Raw genomic sequence first — 26849 nt, 5'->3', positions numbered from 1 at the left:
CCCGGTGCCTCCCGCCTTTACCTTGCCATCCCCGGGGCCGCTGGTGCGAAAGGTTGGTTCTTGGGACGCCAAGGGACTTGTGTGCTCCGGGATTTGCCAACAGGCACTTTCGCTTTCTTTTGGAAAGGGATGGCAAAATACTACCAACGAAGCGAGGAAAAGCAAAGCGAAATACACCCACAACAATTTTTCCCCCTAAATAAATCATATCCCCATCCAGCCCGAAGCAAAATAAACCCGCAGCAAAACGAGTCGCCCCCCGCGGCCGCCCTGCCTCGAGCTGGGGCTGTTTCGTTTCAGAGGGGATAAAATTCAGCGGCGAAATCAAATCAGAAAGGTTCTGGTTAGTTTCCTTGTAGTGGTAATTAAAAGTATTAATTGGTTGTGTCGACAGCTTAAAAAGACAGGTGTTGCTAAAAAAACGTCATTAATCTTCCAGTCATTAGCAAGCAGCGGTGGGAACCGGACTGGGAGAAGGAGCCGATTGTTTATGAGAGTCTTTCAAGGTTTAAGAATGGAGATTATAATAATACTACTGCTAATCAGACGACTTTATCCATTCCTTTGAAAAATGAAAATAAATCAAATGGCCTCCCTGCAGCCCTCAGCTAGAGCAGGGCAGGAAGTCTCTCACGGACTTCGACCCATTTAAGATATTTTAATGTTAATTTTCGGTGCATATATATACGGTTAAAAGTGGGCACAATTATTCATTCTTTCTGTCTTCGGATTGTATTTTTTTTTCTGTCAGGTGACTTGTGGCCCGTGAATAAAGTAAGTTTTACACAAGTTTTCGGTACACCAATCCAAACTTCAAAGGCTCTGACTAGCTGCTTTGTCCATCGGGCAGAGTAAGAATCAGTGGCGTTGTAGCCTAGGCGTGTGCGAGTGAGGAAAGGAGAAAATCCAGGGCCTCGGCATGAGACCCGACCCAGCTTTTCAAATGGGTGGGTTGGGAGGTTGTTTGTTGGTTTGCTTGTGGCTTTGGGCTGCTTGGCCACGCCCGGCGACCACATAGCCGGACCGAGCCAACTTCCCCGCGGGGAAGAGCTGCGTGTGCGGCGGGGCAGCGGCGCGCCCTCGTCCCTGCGCGCACGTCGAGGGCACCGCCGGCCTCCGGGAGCCCGGAGCCGCCCTTCGAAGGCGACGTCCGGGGCTTCGGCCGGGGACCTCCCCGGAGAGAAACCCGCCCCCTGCTGCCTCCAGGAGACTCGGGCCGCGGTCCCCTCCCTCTGCTCGGGGCAGCTTGTCCGGGCCGAGTGCCGGGGCTGCCGGCCGGGCTCCCGCGGGCGCTCGGCGGGGCCCGGCGGCCTCCCCGCGCCGCCGCTCCCGCCGCACGTGACGCCGCTCGGAGCATGCGCGCGGCGCCCGCCCCGACGGCCCCGACGGCCGCGCTCGGGGACGGCCCGGAGCCCCGCGTTCCGCCGGGCCCCGGCCCGCACCCTGCCCGCCGAGCCTTCGCGGCCCCACGCCGAGGAAAGCTCCGAGGCGGCGAAGCAGCCTTTAAAGCCAAGCCGCCCGAGGGGTTGTTTTAAGTCCTCCCGATCGGGCTGTCCCCAGCCGCCGGCCGGCGCGGCCTCGCCCCTGCTCTCCTCTCCCAGCCCGTTGCTGCCTCGGGCGCTCGGGCCGTGCGGGTTCTTCCTGTCCCCTGCCTGTGGCACCTTATGGTGCGCCCGTCTGTTACTGTCCACTCCGGCCCTGCTCTGCTGCCTGGGCGCAGCTCCGTGCGCGGTAAATGCCGCCCACGCTCCTGCCCCAAAGAATCTCCGGACGCCTCGGCTCCGCTCGCACGGGCAGTGCCCGCAGCTGTGCTTGTTACCGAGGGTCCGCTGGCAGCCAGCGGGAAGGCGGCAGCTGTGCGGGGAGCGGCGGGGGGCGAGGGCCGGGGGCTGAGCGGCGGCTCCCGCACGGCTGCACCGAGGGAGCCCCGCTGGCCCAGCGAGCACCCCGCTCCCACGGCAGCCTTCCTGACGGGCTCCGCACGGGTCCCGGGGCCGAAACCCCCTGGAAACGCAAAGACAGCACACACACAGCTTCTGCCTACTAAGGATCGGTAATGAATTTCCTCCCCCCCACTTGTTCTAAAACAACAAAACACAGACTTACCTGAAGTGGTTTTTATTTTCACAACAAGGGATATTCCCTGCATTGCACACATACACACAACGCATGCACACGCACGCACACACACACACACGCACACACACACATATATTAACCAATAGAAAAGCCAGATATGAGGGTTTGATGCTCTGCTGTGACATGAATAATTGTTGCATCGTGTAACTTCCTACATCTCGGTTTTAATTTGCAGTGAACCAAACAAAGATATTTGCAATTTTTAAATAAGCACTCTATGTAATAAATGGGAACATTGTGCATGAATGCTGTTTCTTCCCCTTTTCTTTAGAAGACATTATTAGCTCTGACAGCATGCAGCTCAGGTTTGGAGGAGAGGATTTTGTAAAGGGATGATAGACAGGAAGGGCAGCAATCATGGGCTTCTTGGGCTAAAGCTTTTTTTCTTTTTTATCAGAATGTTCTGTTCGATGCCATTTATCCTTGATGATAGAAAATTGCTCTGTTGCCAGGACGCTGCTGCTGAAATAGAGGGCAGGAGCCACATTTCCATTTTGCAGCTTGAAAGCTATTCAAATGAATTTGCAGAAAGGGGGGAAAATCTAGAGATAAACAAATGAGAATAAATCGAGTTCCCTTTTCCTCTCTTTTCTTTCTCTTTTTCTTCCTTTTTCCTTTTTTTTTTTTTTTTTTTTTTTTTTTTTTTTTTTTTTTTTTTTTTTTTTTTTTTTTTTTTTTAGGTGTGTATGTGTGTACGTGTGAGGGACTTATTCATTTTCTACATAAGGATTTTAGTTCATCAGTGTTTGGAGCACCTGGGAAGTGCTCCAAATCAGGGAACACTTATTTTGCTGCTGTTCCAGCCACCGAACATATAAACAGATTAGAGAAATTTACGTGTGTGTGCAGATATGCAGGCACCCACGATTTCCTTACACGTGTATATACAGCCAGTGCTGTGCATTCCTCTGCGTGGATACCAGAGACACCCACCACCACCACCCACTAAATGTAATGGATTTCTCCCAACATTTATTTATTGATTCTGGTGAAATACCTCGTCGTTTTAAAACAATTAAAATCTATTCTAAAGTTATAGCACTGTTCTTCCCTCATAGCTAATTGTGTGGGAAATCTTCATTTTCCCTCCTAGTCCATTTAGATATTTCCGGAGTCCCAAGGAGAAGTAATAATGCGTCTGGCTATAATCCAGCACGCAGCCCAAGGGCTAATATTTAATCATTATTTTTAAATTAAGCATTGAATAAAATAAAGCCAGAAACATTATTTATAAATTGGAATGAATATAATGACAAGTAATTATGCTCTTCCTTTGCTGGTGATTCAAGGCTCAGCTCAGCTCCTCAGTTCAAATCCAAATAAATGAAACGTGTGAAGCCTGTTAAACACTTCCATTTCATTTACTTGTTCTGTCTGTAGGCTGCTGATGTGTCAGGTTGGAAATATTGGACATACCTTGACTGGGGCTGTAAAAACTCTCAGAGGTCTGAGAACCTGGTTACCACAAAATAAGTGAATTCTAACTTCACTTCTCTGAGTAAAAGCCGGTGCCAGTGAGTCACGGGGTTGAGAAGATTATGCAGCCTTCTCTTAAACATAGGATTTTAAGCGAGCATAATATGTTTGATGACATACTATATTTGATCACCTTGGTTTTTTTTTCACGATGTCACTTCAACAAAGTTTCACCTCCTATTAATCTATAATTAGCATGTTGGCTTCAAGCATGATATATTTCAAAGTGGCATCTTGTTAGATGTGGGTTCCCTTCTGCAAGGAAGAAAATTCTGGAAGTAGAAAAGAAACAAACAGGACTGAAAAAGGAGGATTGATTTATTGGCCTTGGCCAACAGCTTTTCTATAAGTGTCCAAGCAGTCAGGCATGTGACTTTACTATTGATTTTTAAATCTCCCTTCAGCTGAAAAGTTCAGCTCGCAAATAATAATAAACTCTAATCACTGCCGCAATTAGATTCGGCTAAACGCGGGGATCCGAGGGACCAGCCGTGGCCAGCTCTTCCCCCCGCCCGGGCAGCGCCGTGCCCGCCGTGCCCGGGGCTCCGCGGGAGCGCTGGGCCCCTCGGCCCGCCTGCCCCGCTCCGCCGCTGCCGAAGCCGTTCCGGGGGGCGAGGGCACCTCAGGGAGGGAGCAGCGAGCGGAGCGGGCGGCCCTCGGGGCACCCGCGGCCTCCCTTCCCCGCGTCCCTCGCCGGCAGCCGGGGGCGGCCAAACTGCCGGGGCCGGGCGGGAGCGGCCACGGGGCCTCGGGGAGCGGCGCACCTGGGGGGACTTCCCGGGCCCCGCGGGGCTGGCGCCGGGCAGGCGGCGGAACACGCCACGCCGGGAAAGAGCCGCGGCCCCACCCGCGGCCCCGGCCCGGCCCGGCCCGGCGCCTGCGGCTGCAGCTGCTCCGGTGTCAGCAGCCCGCCCGGTTAGCGCGGCCCCCCGAGCTCTGTCATGGGGTGCAGGCGGCGGGCAATGGCACCCGTCCCGCCCTGATGCCTGACGGGCCAACCCAGCAGATCCCGGGCTGCCCCGCCAGCCAAACCAGCGCTTAGCAGGGGAGAGCCATCGGCGGGGGCCGGGCTCCCCCTGCCAGGTGCCTCACTGTCAGTAGAAAGGAATGAATTATAATTCGAGGGACGAGATTAAAGCCGGCCTGGCCTAGTCTCCTGCTATTATCTGGGAGATGAGAGCCTCTGTCTGGGCTTCCTCCTGCCATCCCTAATGCGGGGACTTGACTTGGGCTCAAGGAAGTCAATGCCTGCACATTGAAATGATTGTGGGTGTCAACCTAAATATCTGTAATACCCGCTGTGGTTCAGAGGGTGCCAGTGCATTTTCAGGCAGCAGGTGATTAGTTGTAACAATCATTTGTAGGTCTTTTATTTAGGAAAACTTCAGGCCTACATGAGTCTGTGCTTGCTTAGTGACCACTTTTAAGTACTAAAAAAGCAAAGATAACTAGAGCCAAGTATAAAGTTTCAAAGGCACAAGGCTGAACAAAGAAATATGTAGACAAGAGACATGACATGACAAAAGCCATGGAACTGCCAGAAAATGCTAGAACCATCAAAAAACACCCAACAAATCCAACAACAACAAAAAAAACAAAAACAACAAAAAAAAAAAACCAAAAGTGAACAAAACAAAACAACAACAAACCCAACCAAAAAACCACCAAAAACCCAAAAGAAGCCACCAAAACTCCACCAAGACCCACCATAGTTTTGCCAGTAGTGTACTCGTAATACACTACTGGATTGAACCAGGTTGTCACAGAAAACAAAATGGGTTTTTTGACTCATGAACAACCTTGGCTGCAATAATTTTTCACAGTAATGCCCTTGGTGGTGTGCAGCAGGCCATGTTGCTGCAGGCCCAGCCTCCTACCTCCATTTCTCCTCACATATCTCTGCAGGGACCTACTGGCATGGGGGAGGCACATGCTGACATGGCCTTTCACAGCCTCCCAGCTCCTGTGCCCTGAGCAGAGCTCTCAGCCCATTACTTGCCATACAGACCTGGCAATTCTCTTTAGTCACTACTGTCCAACACAGTGCATAATACTGCACTTTGCTCCTCAAGGTTGTCGGCCTTACACTGTCTTTGTCTTGCAGAAAAAATGTATGTGGCCATGTGATTAAAGCATGTCTAATCATGAGTTCCCCTAAGGAGCTGAATTTGGGTTGCATATGTAACCTCATGTCTGGCACTTTCTACTTTTTGAGTGACTAACTTCACAACCTTATTGTTCTTTTGGCTTTTACATATAGGTGTGTGAGACAGATCTTTGTGTGAACCAAAGCAAAACTAGCAAGCCTGACATTTTTATAAAGTTGCCTTTTTGTTCTGTTTTTGTTTGGCTTTTTTTTTTTTTTAAATGAAGGTTGTCCATAGTTTGGTTTTATGCCCTGAAAGCAGAAGTTTGTCTTCTCTTTGAATTCTAGCAGACACAGTACCCAAAAAACCCTCTCCAATTTGGGTTCAAACACAGCCACAGTTTCATGAGAATGGCTTGAACTCACAGCCCAGTTATCACTTGATCTCTGGCGCCTTCTCTTCCCCAGAAGAGAATTAGAATGCCACTTTTCTGATTACACTAATTTAAGAGATTAGGTTTTGGAACATTAAAGAGATAAACATTTGAATATGCATCTGTCTCCTTATTACCACTTTCAAATGGCTAGGCCTTAATGGTACATTCCATCAGTAAACCATTAACTTTAGTTTAAAACCATAAAGTTTTTGCTGTATAAGACTCTTTTTCACAGATTTACATTGTTAATTAAGGGCTTAGGAATGCATGAAATCTTCAGTTTACAGATCCACAAACTTTGTGAAACTTCTGTCACTGAGAAAACCACATATTTGGTTCTCCAAAGTAACACTGGCTTGAGCCAACTAGATTTTAATTTCTCAACAAGTTCTTTTGCATTTTCAAATGCTGAATAGTTCTATATTCAGGCTGGTCATATTCAATACCAGTATACTAGTTTATTCTAGCTCCTTCTGGGCTTCTTTTCACCTTCCTTGGGGAATCTTCCAAATAGCAGAAGTGCTTAGGGGTTCAACTCTTAGCCAGGTATGGCATCTGAGTAAGGACAGGGCATATACATTCAGACTTCTGAGCCTAAAGAACATTCCAGATCCATCAAATATACAGGTTTTTTTTTATTTCTGTTGAAGTAGATTTAGAAAGTTACCTTGGAAGAAGCCTGTTGTATGGATTTGCTACTGTTACACAAATGGTAAAGCTTCTGGGCTATAAATAGATCTATTCTATACTGAGTGATTCCAGAGAACTCTCTAAGGTGCTTTCATGGTCCTCCTCATCACGTAACTTTCCAAACACAGCTCTATGGTAAATCAGCTACATGTGAAGACTGGTGTTTTACCATCAAGTCATGTATGTCTCAGATGAACCTTGAACAAGGTCAGACAACAAAGAAAAATTCTTAGTAGTTTTATTTGAAAACATCCATGGCAGAAAGTAGACAGATTGTCCACTTTCAGACAGTCCTGGATCATGCACATGTTTCTTAAGCATTTAAAAACCATGGAGTTAAGGAAAATTAACCTAGAGTTTGTAATGAAAACTTTTTCTTTCTCTCTGAGTTACTCAGTAAACTCTGTAATTTTTCATAGGCTGATAGTGAAGAACTGCCCTGAAGCACCACATGAAAAAAACTTATAATAATAATATTTAATATAAAAAAGAAGCATGCCTATGGTTATGTTTTGCAATGGTTGGTTGTGACACTGAACTGTTACCAGCTACACAAAAGTGAGGGCTCCTTATGAGGTTAAAAACCCAAAGATTTTTATCATCTACTGAAGACAGTAGGAAAACCTTATGTTGTCTGTATGGGTATTTTCATAGGCTTTCAGATGATGGAGCTGTTCCTACCCCACTGCTGAATATTCCCACCCCTTGGGGAAGACACATTTGCTCACCATCCACAGTGTCCTTTTTGTGTTGCAAATGTGAAGGGAAGTGTGAGCTGGCTTTGCTTAAGCCAAGCACTGTTGACTACTGGAGGGTGAATTACATCTGTTCATTCTACTGATATTATAAATTAGATACAAATTGTAATAATTATGCTTAATTGCTACTTAATTACTGATTAAAAGAAACGTTTTTATGATTCTTTATTACAATCCCATTCCTTTTTTTCCAAGGATGTTTAATCAGGCAGACATTCTGAAGAACAGCCACAAATCGTATTTTAGTGGTAGGATTAGAAAGACGGTATTGCATACACCATTTTGAATATGAGCATTTGCATATGACCTGAACTTCAATACAGCTGGAACATTTTTGTCCAAGTGTTGCCAAAAAAAGCGCAGCTTTTCAGAACAAAGATATTTCAGATATCCAGAGCATGCTAGGACACTAAATTAGCAATTGATTCCCTCCTGCCCAGTTATCGTAGCCCTTTGTTAAGCAGATGAACTTGCAGGCAGCAATGAGGGAAAAGAAAAGAACTTTTAAAATATACCTGGGATTTTTGCTCTTATCAGTAAAGTCCTTAGTTCAGTGAATCAAGAGGAAGAGGGCGACGATATTTTTTTTTGGTTTTGGTTGTAGAGTAGGGAAAATAGATGGAGATTTGTCTGCTTGAATCCAAAGAGCCAGGTGAGTAATTAATCAAGATCATATCTAGATAATTGGCCAAAGAGCAATAGCAGGGCTGAGCCTACATTTACAGCTTTGAGAGAGCGGCTCACGGATACCAAAATGATTTTGACTGTTCAACAACTGCTGGTTTGGGTCCCATTCTTCTATATGTATGAACTGACTATCCTTTTTAAAGTCAGCACAGACATGCTGCTAACTGCTGCATTGGACTCTAGGTACTTACAATCCAAAAAAATCCTATTCTGTAGCTATGAAGTCTATTTAAAATGATTTTCCAAGCATTAAAGAGACCAACTGCTACTAGTGGTTTAGTGTTGGATTAATTATGCCCATTGCACTGCACAATATAAAGCACTTATGATTACTACATGGATTGTTTTTCTGGGGGCAGGGGGAGGGTCTTGTCATTCAGAAAGGAAAGAATAATCACCTATTTTCTTTGTCTTTGCTTGTTACAGAGCCCATTGAAGTCAATGGGAGTGTTGCCATTTGTTTGTGTGGGCTTCCGTCAGGTCCTGTATGTGCTACTGTGAACTGGAGGGGTAAAAGCAATATACTTAAAGGGAAGAGAAGCAAGAGGGGAGGAGTTAAAGAGAGGTGAAGAATAGATCTCTTTGTCTATTAATTAGGGTTTACATGCCCTGTGGAAAGCAGCGCTCCTCCAACACTGGATCCCTCTGCTGCACTATTTAATTTTTACATCTCCCATGCTAGTTGCTCTTCAGATCAATGTAGTGCTCATGTATTATGCACTGAGTAGCACTAACCATAACACTCCACTGGTCTGGTGCATAGGAAAGGAAAGCATTGAATTGAGCACGCTTCTCTGGGGTCAAAAATGCTTTTTATTTCTGCAGATGATGCCCACTCTGCCTGAAACATATTGTCCAGCACAACACTTACATATGTCACGAGAACTTTTCTCTGAGTTACTCAACGATATCTAATCACTTGTTGCCTATGGAGAAACAAGACCTGGTGAAACCATGGAGTTCTCCTGATGAAGCCTTGCCAACATGCTTCAGCTGAAACTGGAAGGCCTCACTGGACAGTGCTAGTTCATTCCCATGTCCATTTTCTCCTGGTTACACCCACCAGAACACAGTGACAATTGGTTGCAATTAGAGAGGAAAAGTGCCATTGTATTTGACACTAGGCTGGACTCTGGGGATGTTCTGTTGCTGGGTGTGTCTCAAACTGCTGGGTGACCTCGGGTAAGGCATTTGGGACTTAGACTTATGATCAGTTTATAACAATTTAACAAGCTATTGTGTCTCAGTTGAACAGCAGTGACTGTCCTTGTGTGCACTTTCACCCAGAGCAAATGGATTGATGTGACCCAAAGTGTAGTTATATGAATAAATTAAATCAGTGCAATCAGCTCTGCTGCCATGAGATTGTATCCCTGAGAAGGCAACTAATCTGGTTTAACATTTGTGAGGTTTTTGTTTTGTTTTGCTTTTCTTTTTTTCTTTTTTTCCCTCAGGATTGTTTTTAATCTTCACCAGTTCCCCAGTGCATGTCACTGGAGGAATCGATTTTTTAGTAGCAATGCTGGGCATACAGTGGCAGTGCTCATTTAACCTGTAGTGAAACAGGTCTGGCTACTTTGCCATTACTGTGGAGTAAGAGGGCGTGCATGGAGCAAGCAGATCAACTAGTGCTTGAAGATATTTCAGTGTCGTTGTTGGTCTGATCCCAGTCAGCAAAGCAAAGTCTCCATGAATCAGAGTATTTGTTCCTCATGTAAAAAGGGAGGAGCTTTTACCTCCCTCTCCTTTCTCTGTCCAGGTTGTAAATTGTATAGTGGAAATGTTTTCACTTCATGTTGGTACAGAGTGCAGCATAGTGATGGACTGTTCTTATCCGAGGTCTGCATAAAAGTACAAATAAATCACAAGAGTAACAGAGGAAGAGGTGTGCTCACCTGTGAATGGAGAAAAGCAGAAGGCAGCAATCAGCTACTGAATTTGTAAGCTTTGTTGTCTGCCAATTAGCACTAACCTCAGAGTAGTGATAAAGGTATATCCTAAGCCTCCTTTCACTAGGTAATTTCCCTCAGTAAGATTTTTAATTATTATCTGAAGTGCTTTATTTATAAAGTAATTATTTTGGTAGAGAAACATTAGCTTAATAGTACAGTAACACATGAATTACTATTTTATACCACACACACACACAGGTCCCATTCTTGGGGCAGCATTTTACAGCAGTTTTGTCTTTTGTTGGTCAGGCAAAATAACGCACATTTGTGTGAGTTAAGGATGATATAGGACCTACTTGAGAGCACTGAAGAAGGATGAAGTCAAAAAAGAGCTCACAGAGCAAGACTGGTATCTGCTACCACGAAGAGGAACCTACTTCTCAGGAGCTGCAGGGTTATGTCTCAGAGAATAAGAAAGATGAAGTCATTGGGTTGTGAAAATAAACCATTTCTTGCAGAAAATACTGTACATAAATTTTAGTGTATCAAGTGAATTTCATGTCTGTAAGTCTGTCAAACTGATATGTACTAGTTCCAAAGAAATTGTTCTTTGTTTAGCTGGTTTGCACTCAAAAGCAGAGTATTTCCGTTCGTTCTTAGGTGCTGAGTAATGACGATGATGTGTTTGTTCTTATAATTATGATCACATTTTACTATGACAGTAAATACTAAAGTTTAAAAGAATGTGCTAAGAGAAGGATCTGCTGGGGTCATAGTCAAGCTGTCTCCCAACTCCTCTAACAAGGGTTCACACCAACATGTTCCAGGTCTCTGACATGATTTCTCTTCTAATGTAGTAGCTGCTAGCTAGCAATTAAATTTCTGTCTATAGAAAATGAGTCCAGCTGGCTTTGCTTCCTCTCCCTTGAGAAATTCTTCAAAGTTCTAGGTTCCCACAGCAAGGCTTCCATGGCTTCAAAGGCATAATTTGGCACATGCCCACTGGGCATGCGTTTCTCAAAGTACACACACAAAATTTCACTGTTGAAGATCTGTGCCCCAGGGAAGCTTCCACTCTGAGGTGAAATTACCTCTTTCCAAATGCCATACTTGAACTATGAAAGGATACACCCTTTAACATAATAATAGTGACTTCCAAATGCAAAGACATAGCCTCTGATTTACAGCAAGCATACCCACCGCAGATTAGCTCTTGAGATATCTGAAGGCAAAGTATTATAGCAAGAGCTATTTATCCTAGATTCTGCCTCATTACAAATCATCCTTGTACATTATACTGAAGGAATAATAAAACAACTGCCTATTATCCCTTATAGAGTGGCAGACAGATCAAAACGCTCTCATCCCTTACTAGTCCTCATTCAGATAACTGTGGCTCTGAAGTCTAACCTGAACAAGCCACACCTTTTTGAGACAACACAAGTGTTCTTGTTTCTTCCCACCACACAGAACTTTGTGAGAGAGGAATACTGAATGACAAGTAGCGCTCCTTCATGCAAAGAAGCCACGTGAGGTTTGTACCTCATACCCACCCAAGCAGCCTGTCTAATGGCTCTCTTCTCTGAAAGCTCTTGTTGGATCTCCTATTCTCAGGAGCTTGCTCCATTTGACAGTGTCTTTTTTGACACACCCAAGAAAGGTTACACAAGTAACCACAGGTGCCCTTGAGAAAGATTTTGATCATGGCCCAGTACACAAAAACTTGTGAGCCTTGTCTGCTACTGTCCCGATGCAGTGTGTCCAGACTGACTATCTGTCTAGGTTCCCACTTCAGTCAATGGAAAAAGACATCCTGTATTATTTTCCAGAGATATATAACTTAAAATTCACTGTTAGGGTAGGTTTCTGGAAGTGAACCTCCATAGCTAAAAAGAAGGCACAGACAACTGCTTTATCCTAGATGCCAAATTCTTAACTAAATCTAAGGAGATAGATATCATCCAAGTGGATGAAACAATGCCCAGAGGGAAAGTAAAGATGTGTAAAAATTTCAGCTGTGACTGGATGTTTGCCGTCCTAAAAATTTTGTTCTGTGCCTAGTTTGTGAAGGACCAAAATAGATACAAATCAGACCAATTTTATTTCTCAGTTACAGCTGTGGAAGTGCGGTGTGGTTTTAGTGCTAGAGATCCAAATTAACTGCTCTTTAGGAGGATGAGGTGTACTGCTTGGTGCCACAGAAGAACAGAGCTGGTACGCTTCAGGTTACTGCAGAGGCAATTTCTGTGCTCATCTCTCCAACTGATTTTAAACTCCTCTGATGGCTTCAGCAGGAAGGCTGGTTAGGGTTAAAGAAGACAGGGTTAAAAACAGCAAAATGGTAGGCCCCTCTCTGCCATTTTATGTACCATTTGGTATATAACATCTGGTCTCATTGATTATTTCAGGGGAAGGAGTGGATGGGACCTTAAGCACCTAATTAGGGCTTAGCTGTCTAAGCCAGCTTTGAGTATGAGGCTGGAGCACCTATATAGTGAGCCTGGAGGGAGTTTGTTCTCACAGAGGAACACTGCCTTGGATCTTGCTTCCCACTTTTGTCTCACTGAACCTGAACCTCAGCCTGCAGAGCAATAGCATCTTCTCAGTCTAGTTTTTGAGGGCTCATTTAAGCTTTGGGGAGCTTCTTTTAGTTAAAAATTGAGTGCCAGTGTTTCTATCTGTTAAAGCATTTTGTATTTGCAATAACTTCTGTACTTATGACTTCTGATTCATTACAAGAAGATTTAATTAATTATAACATCCTTAGCTTTCTCAGGACACCACAGGCTTGTCTGTAGTCTTTCCTCTCCTAGTCTGCTTTGTTATCTATAATATTTCTTTATATGAAACGGGTGGTCACACATCAGAGGTTGTTCCGGTTAGGAAGCTAAACCATTGATGGAGTCAGGCCCTTTCTTGGCTTCAGTTCCACCTATTTACAAAGAACATGCCAACTTCCCTTTCTCAGCCTGCAGATGCAATCAAACCACCAAAGACAGTATCTTTGCTTACAGCATCACATTTTTGTGTTCAGTACCCAGAGTAAGTTCTCCCTTTAGGCTTTATGCCCAGATAGTTTCCTTTTAGCTGCTGTGTTTAGAGCTTATTTCTCCTTCTGTTTCAGCTACCTTGTTTTCTTGTGCATGCATACACACAAATACACCCTTACCCAAAGCAATAACCATCAGTACCATCTGCCTACATTATTTAAGATTTAGGGTGTACTTTTGCCTTGTCTCAGAAACCTGTATTACCTCATCAAAGAACTACTTGGCTCTGTTATCTCAGATGAAGGGTGGTGGTTACTTCCATCAGCTTCAATGCCTCTTTTCCCAGTTTTGAACAATAGTACATCATGTTCACCCTGTCTTTGCCCTTACAGGATTTTCTACTTGATTATCTTTAATTTATCTTTGTACTGCTTTATTTGGCACTAAAATACAGAATGGACATGCTGGGGCTGAATTCCCCTCTCACTGACAGTTCTACTATCTTCTATCTCCACAGATAATAGTGGAAATACTTTTGATGTACATCCATAAATGAAAGAAGAGATAGGGCTTTGTTTTCTTCATTTCTTTTGTCAAGTACTGCTAGGGTTTTTGTTTGTTTGTTTGTTCTCTTTTTTATTTCTCTGATACCTCAGCTTTTTTTTAGCTGGCTTTTAAAGAGAGCTTGTAACTTTAAGCAACGCTAAGGGATAAGACTATCTGCAGACTGCAAGGAAATTACATCTAAATTAAGAGAATAGAGGTTAAAGCCAGTTTTTTGTCTATCAAACAACCATCTCTGGAATTAGGAAAATAATGCTCTTACAGTTAGGAAGCTATTAGCTGTTAAAGCTTTTAGATGTTTCCCTTGTCAAACAACATCTGATGGCCAAAAGCCATGCTGACAGGGATTCACTTATGTCATGGGCTTTCTTTGGAGAGAAATACAAAGAAACATATGGGTCATTATGACCCACCCCTTCATTACCACTGTGGAAATGCAGGTTTTTTACAACAGAATAACATCTCTGCGATACCTTGGTTGTCAAAAACCACAATTATAGTCATTGTTTATGCATTAGGGAAACCTCATCCTAAACCTGGCACCATATGGGGGTGAAAAGAGCAGCTGCTGACATTTCAGGATAATCATTATGATCTAGATGCAGATATGACTCAGCATGATGAGCCTGACAACAAGAACAAGAAAAAAAGCAAAGCAGCATAGGCAGGTTTCAAATGTCCCTTCAAGGCTCCAGCCCAAATGCATTTCTAAGGGGAGAGGCTTTCAACATGCATCAAGTGGGACAGGTCCTTAGGATCTCCACATGGAAAGCTTGAGCAGGGCTCCAGGCCAACATAGACAAAAGGGCTGTTGATATTTATGTCTGTTGTAATCCAAGGAAGAAAAATAATTATTAACTGCCCAGAAAGAGTTTTGGAATATTGTTTTTTCCCCTTGTTTTTGTGAACAATGAAACTATGCCAAGCAAAACTATGTAAACAGCCCCACCTCCCTGTTTTCAGCCCCTCTCTGAAGCACTAGCTCATCACTTTTCAGTCACTTTGGAGTTCAACTGATTCCCTTTTAGCAGAAAATAACAGAGATACTTAGCTTCTTCTATGCTGCCCCACTGGTATTATTCAGTGTCCCTGAATTCTTTCACCAGGCCACTACCTTCTCCACATTCAATCTACCTATTCTCTTGCTATGATGCCTGCAGGAAATGTTGCTGTTGATGACCTTCTGAATGTTCTAATTCCTGGGTCTCTTTTAGCCCTTCTGTTCTTGGCATGTTATTTCCCAAGGCAGGGCTGCTGTTTCTGTGCATGCATCTGAAGTATGGATGTCATGGAAGAAAATCATGTAGAAAAGGCACTACACACAACTTCAAGAAAATGCTAGACCACTGATATGTATATCCAAAGCCTTGTTCTGGTACATTAGATCTGAAAAACATTAATAGTTGTGTTTACTCCATGAATATGTAGTCCACATTCCTTGTGTCGTTCTCAGCCTTTTGGTTTGGAAGATTGTGCCATTTTTAAGGAAGAAATATATGCTCTAACCTCTAACTCAATGAGAGGCATATAAATTAGAAAATGGAAATGCAAGTCCATTCTTCAGAAAATGCTTATTTTGGTAATGGATGAGGAGTTCAAGTAGTGCCTGTAATAAGGCTGAGATTCACTTATACTTTTGTCACAGTGCTTTTCTCATCACCTGTTCATCATGTGGTGGGGATGGGCCTGAATTAGGGTGGATGTAATTCCTGGTTTGTAATGGTGTAGGGGCCAGAGGGCCTTGGGCAAAAGCAATGCTAAGACCAAGCTTCTGGCCACTTCTATGTCAATTTGACAGATTGCAAGTCATCTTTTCCATCTGATCGAAGGCCTCAGTAAAGAACAGGACAGAAAAATGTTGGTTGGATAAGCTATTCTGGCCTTTGGAAGCTGGCCTGGAGGCTGTAAGTTGGTAATTTATCCTTTATTCAAAAAAATCTACAAGAAAACAAAAAACAACCAGACAAAACAAACCCCCCAAATGTGACAAAAGCCAAACAAATAAAAAAATTCATACAAAACCAGAAAGTCATATATAGAATCAATATAATAATAATCTGAGCCCCCAAGCTGATTTGTAGGTGCTAACCTACTAGGATGCTTTTTCCAAACATTGGAGGGAATTTAGATTTTTCACAACCTGTACTGACATCTTTAAAAGAAAGTCTCTGCTGTTTTGGTTATTTCTGGAGATTCTTCTACAGCTTAAATATTCTGTTTTCTTCTAAGATTATATAAATTTTCAGATACATGTAAGCAGCCTGATTCTCCAAATTTCTGCCACACCAATTTGAAAAGATACTGTTTACTAACTAATAAATATATTTAAGTATTTTTTCTGTCTGCTTTTGGATGTGTAGGAGGGAAATGAAGCTAGAGAGTCTATGACCTGTGCTCTTACAGTAGATAACCAAATATTTATGTGTTTATAATGAATACATGTTTAAGGTTCAGCATTGCTATCTGTACCTATTATTACTGTTGTGTTAACATCATTATTAGTTTGCACTGTGGTAGAGATCCCCCTAAAGATCAAAGTGCCTTTGTATTATGCTCTGCATGAAGAAAATGAGAGGCCCTGCTCCCATGCTAATCACCTCTGCTCATGCTTCAGCTGCACAAATGTTATACTTGTAAAGTAGCTTCTGAGAGTATAGTCTTGGACATCAGGGGTGGAAAACACAATACCAGATGAGCTACCTCTGTCATACTGTTCTTCAGAGAATATGTTCTTCAGAGACTACATCCTTACAGATGCATGGCTACATCTGGTTTTGTACAATTTGACTTGTTTATATACTCTATTAATTGCTCTATCAATGGCTCTTTAATGATTTGGTCATTTTGTCTGATGTATTCTTGCACAACACTGAGATCTTTTCTCTGTAAGGTTGAAGTATCACATGACTTGATTTTTTGAGCATTCTCTGTAGCTCAGGACAAAGAATGTGGTTGTTTGATTAGTGCTGAAGGTTTAGAGGTGTGTGAATATGAAGAGTTTTCATATATTTGGTGTACTTCAATGAGCAGGTGCTTCACTGTTCTGGGAACCTACTCTCCAGTGTTACTAACAGTTTTGGTGCATAACTACAGCAAATGTAATTTTCCTTGCAGGGAAGAAATATGTGATTCTAATTTAACATGGACCATGTAGATAATTATTCTCTTCTTATTATTGGAAACAAAATATATTCCATCGTGCAGTCAAATGGCAATTGCTTACTGGGCAGGCCATTTAAAGAAAGCTGTGTGTTACCTGTAGAATTGTTACTCAGGACAGAAACACGTTTATGACTCAGGTGTCAAGTGTGACTGCTGAGTTGTGTTGTCTGCTCATGAGTTTTGTTGCTTCATATTTTACTTTCTCATTAGTGTGATCTGTTTTAAGGAATGGGGAAAATTACCACACCTTGGTTAAAAACCCAATATATTTATATCACAGGCAGGACCTTGCATTGTGGCTGAATAACATGCTTTGTCAGACCAGTAAAACTGATGTGAATAACTCAAAAGGTTTTTGCTCATCTTCAGCAACACCTTCTAAACAGTTGCAATATCTCAACTAAAGCTTCATTCTCAACAAGCTGTTGACTCTATGTCCTCCAGTGGGAGAGCTGTGTTTGTGGCAGCCCTGGTTAGAAAAGACAGCTGCTTTTCCAGCTGTGATGTTGAAATCCTGATTTAGATGCCAAAGCAGAAAAAGTTGTTTTTTAAAACAACAATGGTAGCAAAAACTGTCCTTCTAACAAATGTGTGGTATTATTCCTCAATTCATTTTTAAGACATTTTGTTTCACTTCCCACTTAACAGTATACAGAAGGAAACAATAAAACTGGCATCACAGATCTGAAGAGTAGCTCTTGGGCTGGTCTAGAGGAAAATAAGGAGCACGAGGCTGAGCCAAGAACATGTGTGGAGACTTGGCACTATGAAAATAATCCGAATTCCTACTCCTATCCCCTCTGCTTTTTGTATGTCCTTTCTAGGCAATGTGACAATGTGTTTTCTTACTGGGTACATCACTGCTGGAGACAGGATGTCCTCTGGGGCTCCTCCAATAGGAGAATGATTTGTTGGTTTAGCAATCATTAACTCATCCCTATTTCTTTAACGCAAATTAAAGTTGGCAGCAAAGTAACCTCATGCTGCTCAGTGGCAGCTCCTTGGCAGCTCCATATTCTCCTTGGTTAGGTCCCCTATGCCAACCAAGCCATGGACTTCAGAAATTGTTTGGAGTGCTTCAGCTGGCTTGCAATCAGACATATGTTCCCAGATCTGTACTGGCAGGTAGCTGAAAGACCTCTCAGAAAACATCCAGGGTTTTCGTCAAAAGCACAAATGCATGTATTAGCAAAGCTATTTACAACTGGAAGTAAGGAGATGGACACCATGTACAAGTATCTAATTATCTAGTAAAAGAAGACTTTTAGGTTACCAAGCAGTCAGTACTAGGGTATTTAGGTACATACAAATAATTTTGGGTTAGGTTGAGGTCAGCAGTCTCCACTGATTTCTAAGGCATTGATGGGAAGGTATCTGTAACATTCAAAAGGCTGCTGACAACATCAATCAAAACCTATTATGTGACATGTTATTTACTTGGAGATCTGCTGTATTAAAATGCCATGTGGTTGGAATCAGATAATTTTAATTGTTATCACATGTAATTGTCAGCCACATAATCGTGTCTTACCGATCTTTAACAGTGTTTGTTTTTCAGACTTCTTTCCTGAGGCCTGAGCTCTTTGTGGATTATTTCAGTGGTCTTTTTAATATCAAAAAGAAAACTAAAGTTTTCAGAGACCGGACATCACAGTGATCCTACATCTAAACAATGGACTGTCTGATGTTAAACCAACATTGTAATCCGACTTTCCCAAAAATTTCAGAGCTCATTATAAAATGCTCTTTAGCTGTAAAAGCAGCAATGGAGCTTTTTGTTCTAACCATGCAAAAGCAAACAGACAGATTCTGCTTTTACTCACATTGTTTTGAATGGATTTGCTCTCTGTTTTCACTAATGTCGCTGGCCTAGAAAATTTCTGGAAGATATGTTACAAAATGGAAGAAGGAAGGATGCTAACAGCTATTAATTGTAATTTGATAGAAGCACAAACTATCTGAAGATATATTATGATATTAATTATTTAAAAAATAGCACTGGGCACACATGCATTTCAAATCATATATGGTGGCAGTATTTTCCTGATCAGTCTATTAAGATCTGTGCAACTAAGATGAATTCCATTTCTTCACTGTATTTTACCTCAGATTTTTAACTAAAAAATAAGGGCTGCTCACTCCAGCAACTTGCAATGTTGCAAGATAAGTTGTATTTTACTCTGTACTAAATTTCTAAACTGTACTAAACTGTTTGTTAAACTTTTTATTTCATAATACCCCTTAAGATTAAACAATTATAATCCATCTCTTTAGAAGACACTTTTTAAGCAATTTTCTTAATGAGACACAAACAGATGAGAAAATGTTGGGTCTGGTAAATTTGCAGATATTTATACTCATAAAATATCAATTTGCTTATATATTTTTACACTATTTCCACTATCTCTTCTTATATTAAATAAAAAAAATCTTGTTTTGGCTAAAGCTTAGATTCCTCTTGGCCTCATAAGAGCTCATAAAATGCATCTGGTAATTTTTTTTCCAGCTCATAATCATCTTTATTCTTAGAAAACCACCTTTTTAGTGGTTTTAGTCTGTCTGGCTTAAATTTCCAGACCTTGGTGCTCCTGCTGGATGGAAGTGTCCTTAACTTGATATTTCCCTGCTGTGAATGTCTCCTGTGAACAACTGACATCTTCCCGTCTTCCTCCTGATAAAATCAACATGGAATTCTTTATTTTATAGTTTGATTTTTGTTTACTATAAGGAATTAATCTTTGAATAATTTTGTGGTTCTTTCTTTTACCGTTCTTGGTTTCTGTTGACTGCTCAGTTTTCGTCATTGTATACCATCCTGCCAAACTCATGTCATTAAGAGATTGCATTTAGGGATGTATTTGCAAGGCCATTGGTTAAGTTATTAAAGAACATGAAGCCTTGTACAGAACTCAAAGAAACATTGGGAACATCCACTCAACTGCAACTTCCAGCTGATGCATCTATTTTGGAGGTCTGTCAGACAGTTTTTAATCTGTTTGATATGTGTTATATTGCTATTAGAAAATACTAGAATCATAATAGTATGTCCATTACTGTGGATATGAATTTAAACCTTCCTTTCTCCTTGTTCCTTCTGTACTACTATACTAGCAGAGTGTCTTCCACATAGAATAACTACCACTAAAGGAGTCCCATTGAAGAGACTTGATAGACTTGACCTGGCATTTTCTCTACATCAAGATTTAACAGCAAATACTTTATTTGGCTATTGAGCACATTTTTTTACTGGTTGAATAACTACTTAACTAAGCTGATATCAGTAAAGAATTCAATGGTGTAAACGCTTAACTGCAAATATCCATTGTGAGTTACCTTCCAGTCTTCACTTTGATTTGTGCTGAATATTACAGTATATATCCAGAAAGCAGAAAGAGAAAAGCCATTAATGACACACACACAAAGACAGTATTACATTTGAAATTGTGACTCTGAAATTCAAAGCATGATGATTTTAGTGTCTCATGCTAAAAGCTGATCCATTGTAAGCGCTAAAACAAGCATATGCACTATTGAAATCAGGAATCTGTGTTGTTGGTATTCTTCAAGTTGCATAATTGAAAGAGACGTGTGCAACCAATTTAGCTATAAAGCAATGACAGAGAAATTAGCTTCTACAAGCTCTGACTATTCAGTATGCTTAATGTACCTAGGGCCCCAAAATATATGTATTTATTACCAAACCCTGTGGATAAACAGAAGTAAATCGCCCTGAGAAAATCTGCTGCTAGCAGTATTCTGTGGTTGGCATTCAAGTTAAATTGTTTTCAATGCAACTACCGTGGAGCATTTGTACCTAAAGTCTGAAAGACTTTTAATATGAGGCTAAGTAATGTCCTATAGCTAATATACATTAATATTAACAGCATGTATAACATAAACATGCCTAAGCAATTAGTATAACAGTGCAAAAGAAGCTGAGAGGAGTTAGATGCTTACAAGGCAAAGGTCTGTGTATCTCCATGACCTTGCCATGGCCATTACAGATCTTCTGACATCCAGAGGTAAGGAATCATTATGGTATCTCTGAGTGCAAGATTTCTTCATTTGCATCAGATTTGGTTGTTATGGTTTGAGTTTTTCTCAGCATGTGTGTCTCTGGCACTTCCTCTCTAGTTAATCATCTGAAGATGACACTTCATCAAAAATGTCAGGGTAAATTAGGACAAAGTCTACAAAAAATTGTGGTTTAGCTTAGAAGGAATTTCAGTTGTGGACAAAAATCTTCATTCTGCCTAAAAAGAAATTATTTTTTGACTGCAGCAACCTTAACAGTGAACATCAGATCAGCTGACCCCTGAATTCTTGAGGGAATTAACGTTCTTCGGCTTTAAAAATACATTGAGATATTGTTGCAATAACCTGGAGTATTGACTGCACATCAGATGATGGCTCCTGATAATTTTCTTCCAGATGACTGTTATGAAAAGGGATTCCTAAAACAGAAATGTCTCCATCTCCCTCAAGCAGTAATTAAAAAACCCCAGCAAACCAAACAAGCAGTTGGCTGAATTCAGTGTTCACATACATGTGCCATTTCCTGTTTGCAATCAATGAGTAACTTCTGCATATACCCCAGGGCAAAGCTTGGCTCATCATAGTTACACTTTAACATTAATTTAGGATGATTAATGATCAAGTCAGTAGCCATGTAGTATCTGTGACTTTTATCCTAACACTGCTTAACTTTATATTATTTTTTAATTTACAGCTGCCATGGAAAATGACCAGAAATCTACTATCTGAGAAAACCCATCCATCATCTTCAGGCAATCTTCCAATCTGTTAACTTTAGCTGCTACTAATAAGTGTCTCAGTCCAGGAAAAGCAATTATTACGATGTTTCACAGAACAGCTTCCAGATAACATATGATGTAAACTGCTCTTGGGCAACATTTCTTCTAAGGAAACTAGTCTTTTTTTTTTTTTTTTTCAGTATGCAACTTTACCAATGGAAGTATGATAAAAACAGAGGTAAAGAGGAAGAGCTGTTGGAAATGAGGTTTGACCATAGCTACTGCACCCTTTTACACCTCCCAAAGAGGTGTAATCTTGAGTTGCAATGCCCTTGTTATGGTTTGATCAGTTATGGTTTTGATCGGTGTGCAGACTGTCAGTAAGGGTGAGAGATGTTACATGTGACTGAGATATGGTCACTAACATGATACACCACACAGAGCCAAACCAGACAGCCTGGTTTGACTGCAGGTTCACATCCAGAGAGTTTGACCTCATCGACTCTCTAATGTAACCAGCAATGCAAAATGAGCCCAGCTCTGTGTGTTGGCATCTCTATTTTGATTCTTGCTACTTTGAGGCCCTCAGTGAGCATGCAGCAGCACAGTTCACCTGTTCAGTGTGCTGCAAGTGGCAGTCACTTGCATTTCTCTCAGTCCTCAGTCTCCACAGCACAAGGGAAGGCTGCCGTGGCAGGGGGGGGTGCCAGTGAGAGGCACTGCCGTGGGGGTGGGGGAGAGATGGAGGCCTCTTCAACGTAATCATGGACCATTGTTAGGTGGCTTAGATAGATATCCTAATGGATGTGAACCCACCTGAGCTTCCAGTGAAGAGGGCTTCCTATTAGAAAAGGGGAAACCAAAGCAGGAGAGTGTCAAACAAGAAGTATATGGTTTATCTATGACTACCTTCACTGTAGCCTGATTTCTGTAATGAGGCACCTCTGTCAGAAGATGAGGAGGAAAATTTGACAACTCCCCTGTGACAAAAAACTTACATTGGCAAAGTCTACTTTCATATCCCGGAGCCAATAGGATCAATCAGATAATAATATGGTGGCATCTCAGCAAGTCTCTCTGATTAATTTTGGGGGCTGGTTAATATCACACAACTTTTTAGAAAGTTTCTCATGACTAATACCTGGCTGTTCTTCACGTGTCCTTGTGAGCAGATGTTACCTTGTGACTAACTGACTTTCTGTCTGCCCTTGCTAGACTCTTTGACTTTGAAGGCTGACAACATTTAACATGATTCCAGACACCCATCTACCTCATCAGACTGAATGACTTGCCTTTCAATTCCACTTCTCTGTATTATAGGCTGTCTTGGTATGTTTAGATTTCTGGTTGCAGATTGCTTTCTGGTCCCTGAAGTATTAGATACTACTAAGGAAAGCATGATCTGTATTCCTTCCAAAAATTTCAGATAAGTGTGCTAGATCTTTCTGTGTAATATGTAATCCAAACCTAGATACCCATTTACATTCTGAGCAAAGGTTTTGTCTTGAGTGCCATCATTAAGCTGTTTGCCTTTAATTGTTGAAGAGTGATAGATGCCAGCAAACAATTTGATCTAACAAGACATCTAACAAGAGGGTAAGATACGTTGCTGAAAGGTAAACACTTGGTGTTTGGGAGTTCTTGGCCCCTTGGACACCCTGCCAATAAGTGCCTGGAAAGGCTGATTTTGCCATCAGGCATGCACGTTGATCAGAGTTTGGTTATAGGAAAATCTACATTCTTCTTGCAGTTCATAGGTAGTTAAAAGTATTCACCAATTTAGTTAAGTGTCCTTTGTTCTCCTAGGCAGTAGTTCTACTGTAGTAAGACGGAAAGTGTTAAAATTAATTTCCTTAGGATAGGATGCATTGAGAACTTCTGCCTTGTTTTTTTTTTGTTGTTTTTTTTTTCCTTCAAGTGAACAGGTTTTGGGCATCAGTGATGTAACATATTAAAATATGATAATGAAATTGTGAGCAGGAAACATTTAATGGTACCTGCTTGATTCCTGACAGCATTATGGTAAAAATAAAAATGACATTTCCAATTTGGCAGATACTGTGTAGCATTAACAGAGAGTCCAATGATTTCAAGGATAGAAATTCTTATATGCCTGGTGAACTGAAAAAAGTGCTACTTCTTTCTGTATGTTATAGGAGAACATTCTTTTTTAAAAAAATGTAAATTAAGATATCAAATTTAAACTCATTCTTTGCCATCAGTTTGAAACCAGAAATTGTCACTTCTTTCCTAGAGAAACCCATTTTCATTGAGAGTGACTCTGGCCTTTCTGGTATTACTCTGTTATTTTATTTCTCAGCAATGTGCTCAGCCTCTACAGTACAAACCATTGATGAATATATTTTTTTCATCCAGATATTCATTTTCTTGTATAAGACAGTCTGATTCTCTAAATCTTTTAGACCTATCACTCAGTTTACATGCACAACAGATCTTTGACAGTTCTATATTTCTTCCTAAAGCAGAAAGTCAAGAGGAAATAAAAATGAATTCTTATGCCTAAGTATTTGAAAATTACTCTGGTCTAGATGTCACTAAGGTACAAATGTCATAGTACATATTTAAAAAGAAATCACCAGATGCAGAATACAACATTCCAGACACACCAGATTGTATTCCTATTCATACAAGCTTTTTGTCTGAGTAATTTACTCTCCTGAGAGTTAGGAGAAATTGGGTGACAATTTTTCAGTTTTGTACTTTGCAACTTACTGAGGTCCCCAAATTCATATTTCCTTACACTCTTCTTTTGTACTCTCTGTATTTGTCAGAAGACCTGTGTGAATGAAAATAGATCCAAAATCTAAATTGCTTTTGGGGCTTGGTTCAAACAGGATTAGCAGCCATAGAAGGATCTCACCAAAGGTTTCCATGACTTCCAGTCACATCATTAATGGAGACCTTCTGAACATTTTAGTCTTCTGCCTTTCATATGAAGAGAAATAATGATCCTGCATTTGAAAAACATTTTGATATTGTCAGGGATGTAGACATTAATCACTGTTATACCTCTTTACAAAGAGTAAGAAATACCGTTTAACAGAAAGACCACGCTTTATTATATTTACAACAATGGAAACTGGAATATAACATTTTTATTTAAAAATCAAGCCACAGATTAGGTTTTGATTGCAGTATTTTGTACTGAAAATAAGAATAAGAAAGCAATTAAGTATTCATAGTCATGCTCTCACACAAACACCTTCCATGGTGAGCCTGTTTATGCAACTGAGTATGCCATACAATTGCTTTTATTACCTTCTTATAAAACAGCCTGTATAAAACACTTTTTTTTTGATTGTTTCTTTGTGTATTGTTGAGCGTGTTTGCATTCTAAAGGGCTTTGCCTCATTAAAGCAATTACCATAAAGTTGCTGTAGTTGGATTTTTTTTCCCCTTCTCCCTCTGAGCACTAGAAATATCCATAAAGAGCTCTTGCCCAGCCGAGACGTTCTGTGTCTCCCAAGGCTAGCAGTGGGAAGCTTCATTCTGAGGACAAAAAAATTTGCAGAGATTTTCTTCAGCTGGAGCATCAAAACAACACTGAGCCTGGACAGGAGGGGGGTGAATGGGGTTGAGCTCTGCCAGCTCTAGCAGGGCTTCTGACCTCACTCTTTCTGACACAAGCAAAGAAGAGTGGAGACTTTCAAATAACAGTTTTGCCATGTGAGGGGAGGAAATAAAGGAATGGTGGATGGATTTGCTATAGGGTAAAATTTGGATTGATTCTTTTATGGGTTTTGTGGTTTTCAAGGGAGCAGGGCCATTGTTCACCTGCCCATGATAGTCCCTACCCTCTGCAGGCAGTTATTCAGATGGGAAGGGACCTCCAGTTTCTCCCTTAATACCTCAGGTACAACTGCTCAGCTGGTGAGGTGTAAGAAACGTATAGCTCCTGTCAAGGATTTTAGCAATTTGCTTTCTATTTTGGTGACGATGAAGAGAGAGAACTCTCCAGGGTCGCACCTGGGGGAGCATAAATACAAGCTGACCAAAAGCATGGTGAAAACAAAGGAAGAGCTCATTCTATGGAAAGGATGATGAAATAGTCTAGAAATAATTTTCCCTGAATCAGCTGAACCAGAATTTCTTAGAAAAACAAAGACTCATGGGTAGAAGAACCTGCTGGAGATCTAGAGGTAAAGGTGACAGGGAACACAGATGACTGGAAGGTCTTTGAAATGAAATCCTCACATCAGAAAACACTGATTTGTCAGACTCATAACTTTCAAAGGGAATATGGTAAATAGTTTCTGGTCCAAGTAAAAGACTTTCATTTGCTGTCTCAAGGAAGACAGAACTCTTTGGATTGGATATTCAGATTCAAAACAGCATAAGTACCACATGTAGTATAATCTCTTTAAGATGACCCAGGGACATGGAAGTTAGCACTCCACAGTCTGGGTGGGTTCTGGGCTGCAGTCTGCTTCAAAATGAGAACTTCTCCTGTTGGAGATGCTCCAATTTGCATAGGTGCCAAGGCTTTCATTAGGCAAGAGAGTGAAAAAGCCTGAGTTGGCAGTCCAGGAATTACATTACCATGCCGAGAGGAGCAGATGGAAGTCCAGGTCTCTTCCCAGGCTGACATGTCATTACTTGTGTATAGTGAAACTGCTTCAGCCAGGGAAATGAGCAAAAACATCCCGCCCTCTTCCAGCACACTGAGCTCATCCTGGACTACTGCAGATTTCATTCTGTTTTTCTTTATAGAAATATTTTTTACCCAGTTCTTCAGTGGCTCCAGTGAGAGTCTAAATCTCTGGCTATTGACTGCTCAGAGCAGACCCTATTTGAAAGGACTTAGTAGCAACCTGAAGTAGAAGAGCAGCGAGACCATCTTGAAATTGTGAGATCTTTCACTCTGCAGGGAAACCGTTTTTCCTACCTAGCTCTAATAAGAGACAGTTCAATGAAAAATAAAAAAGATTTTAAGGCAAGGAAAGTATAAAGCACTAGAGCACTCAATAAAGAGGTTCTTTATTTACAGGAGTACACAGAAGTAACTAGCATGAGTCTCTTCATATCTATAGAAATCATAAACAGAGGTGCAGGGAGAAGAATTAGGCAAGCCTACAGTGTGCTGAGGGACAGCCCCAGGGGAGAAAAGCTGTGATAATTACTTCTGTCAAGCAACCTGCAGTGCCATACCCACAGAGGTTCTTCCTTTCAGATTGCAGGCTGAGGCAGTTGGAG

General features: G+C 41.5%; 1 long non-coding RNA gene across 1 annotated transcript in view; it reads left to right on the top strand.

The window, feature by feature from the left end:
- LOC107200304 overlaps positions 1–25026 on the top strand; it is a 32372-nt gene extending 7346 nt beyond the window's left edge. Inside the window, exon 2 of the long non-coding RNA XR_004495783.1 lies at positions 9099–25026. This is a non-coding gene — a long non-coding RNA (uncharacterized LOC107200304). The remainder of the gene's footprint in view (positions 1–9098) is intronic.
- The last annotated feature ends 1823 nt before the right edge of the window (positions 25027–26849 follow it).

Source organism: Parus major, chromosome 2 (assembly GCF_001522545.3).
Source record: "Parus major isolate Abel chromosome 2, Parus_major1.1, whole genome shotgun sequence".
NCBI lineage: Eukaryota > Metazoa > Chordata > Aves > Passeriformes > Paridae > Parus > Parus major.
Note: the sequence above shows the minus strand (reverse complement) of the source record. Positions and strands in the feature narration are given on the sequence as shown.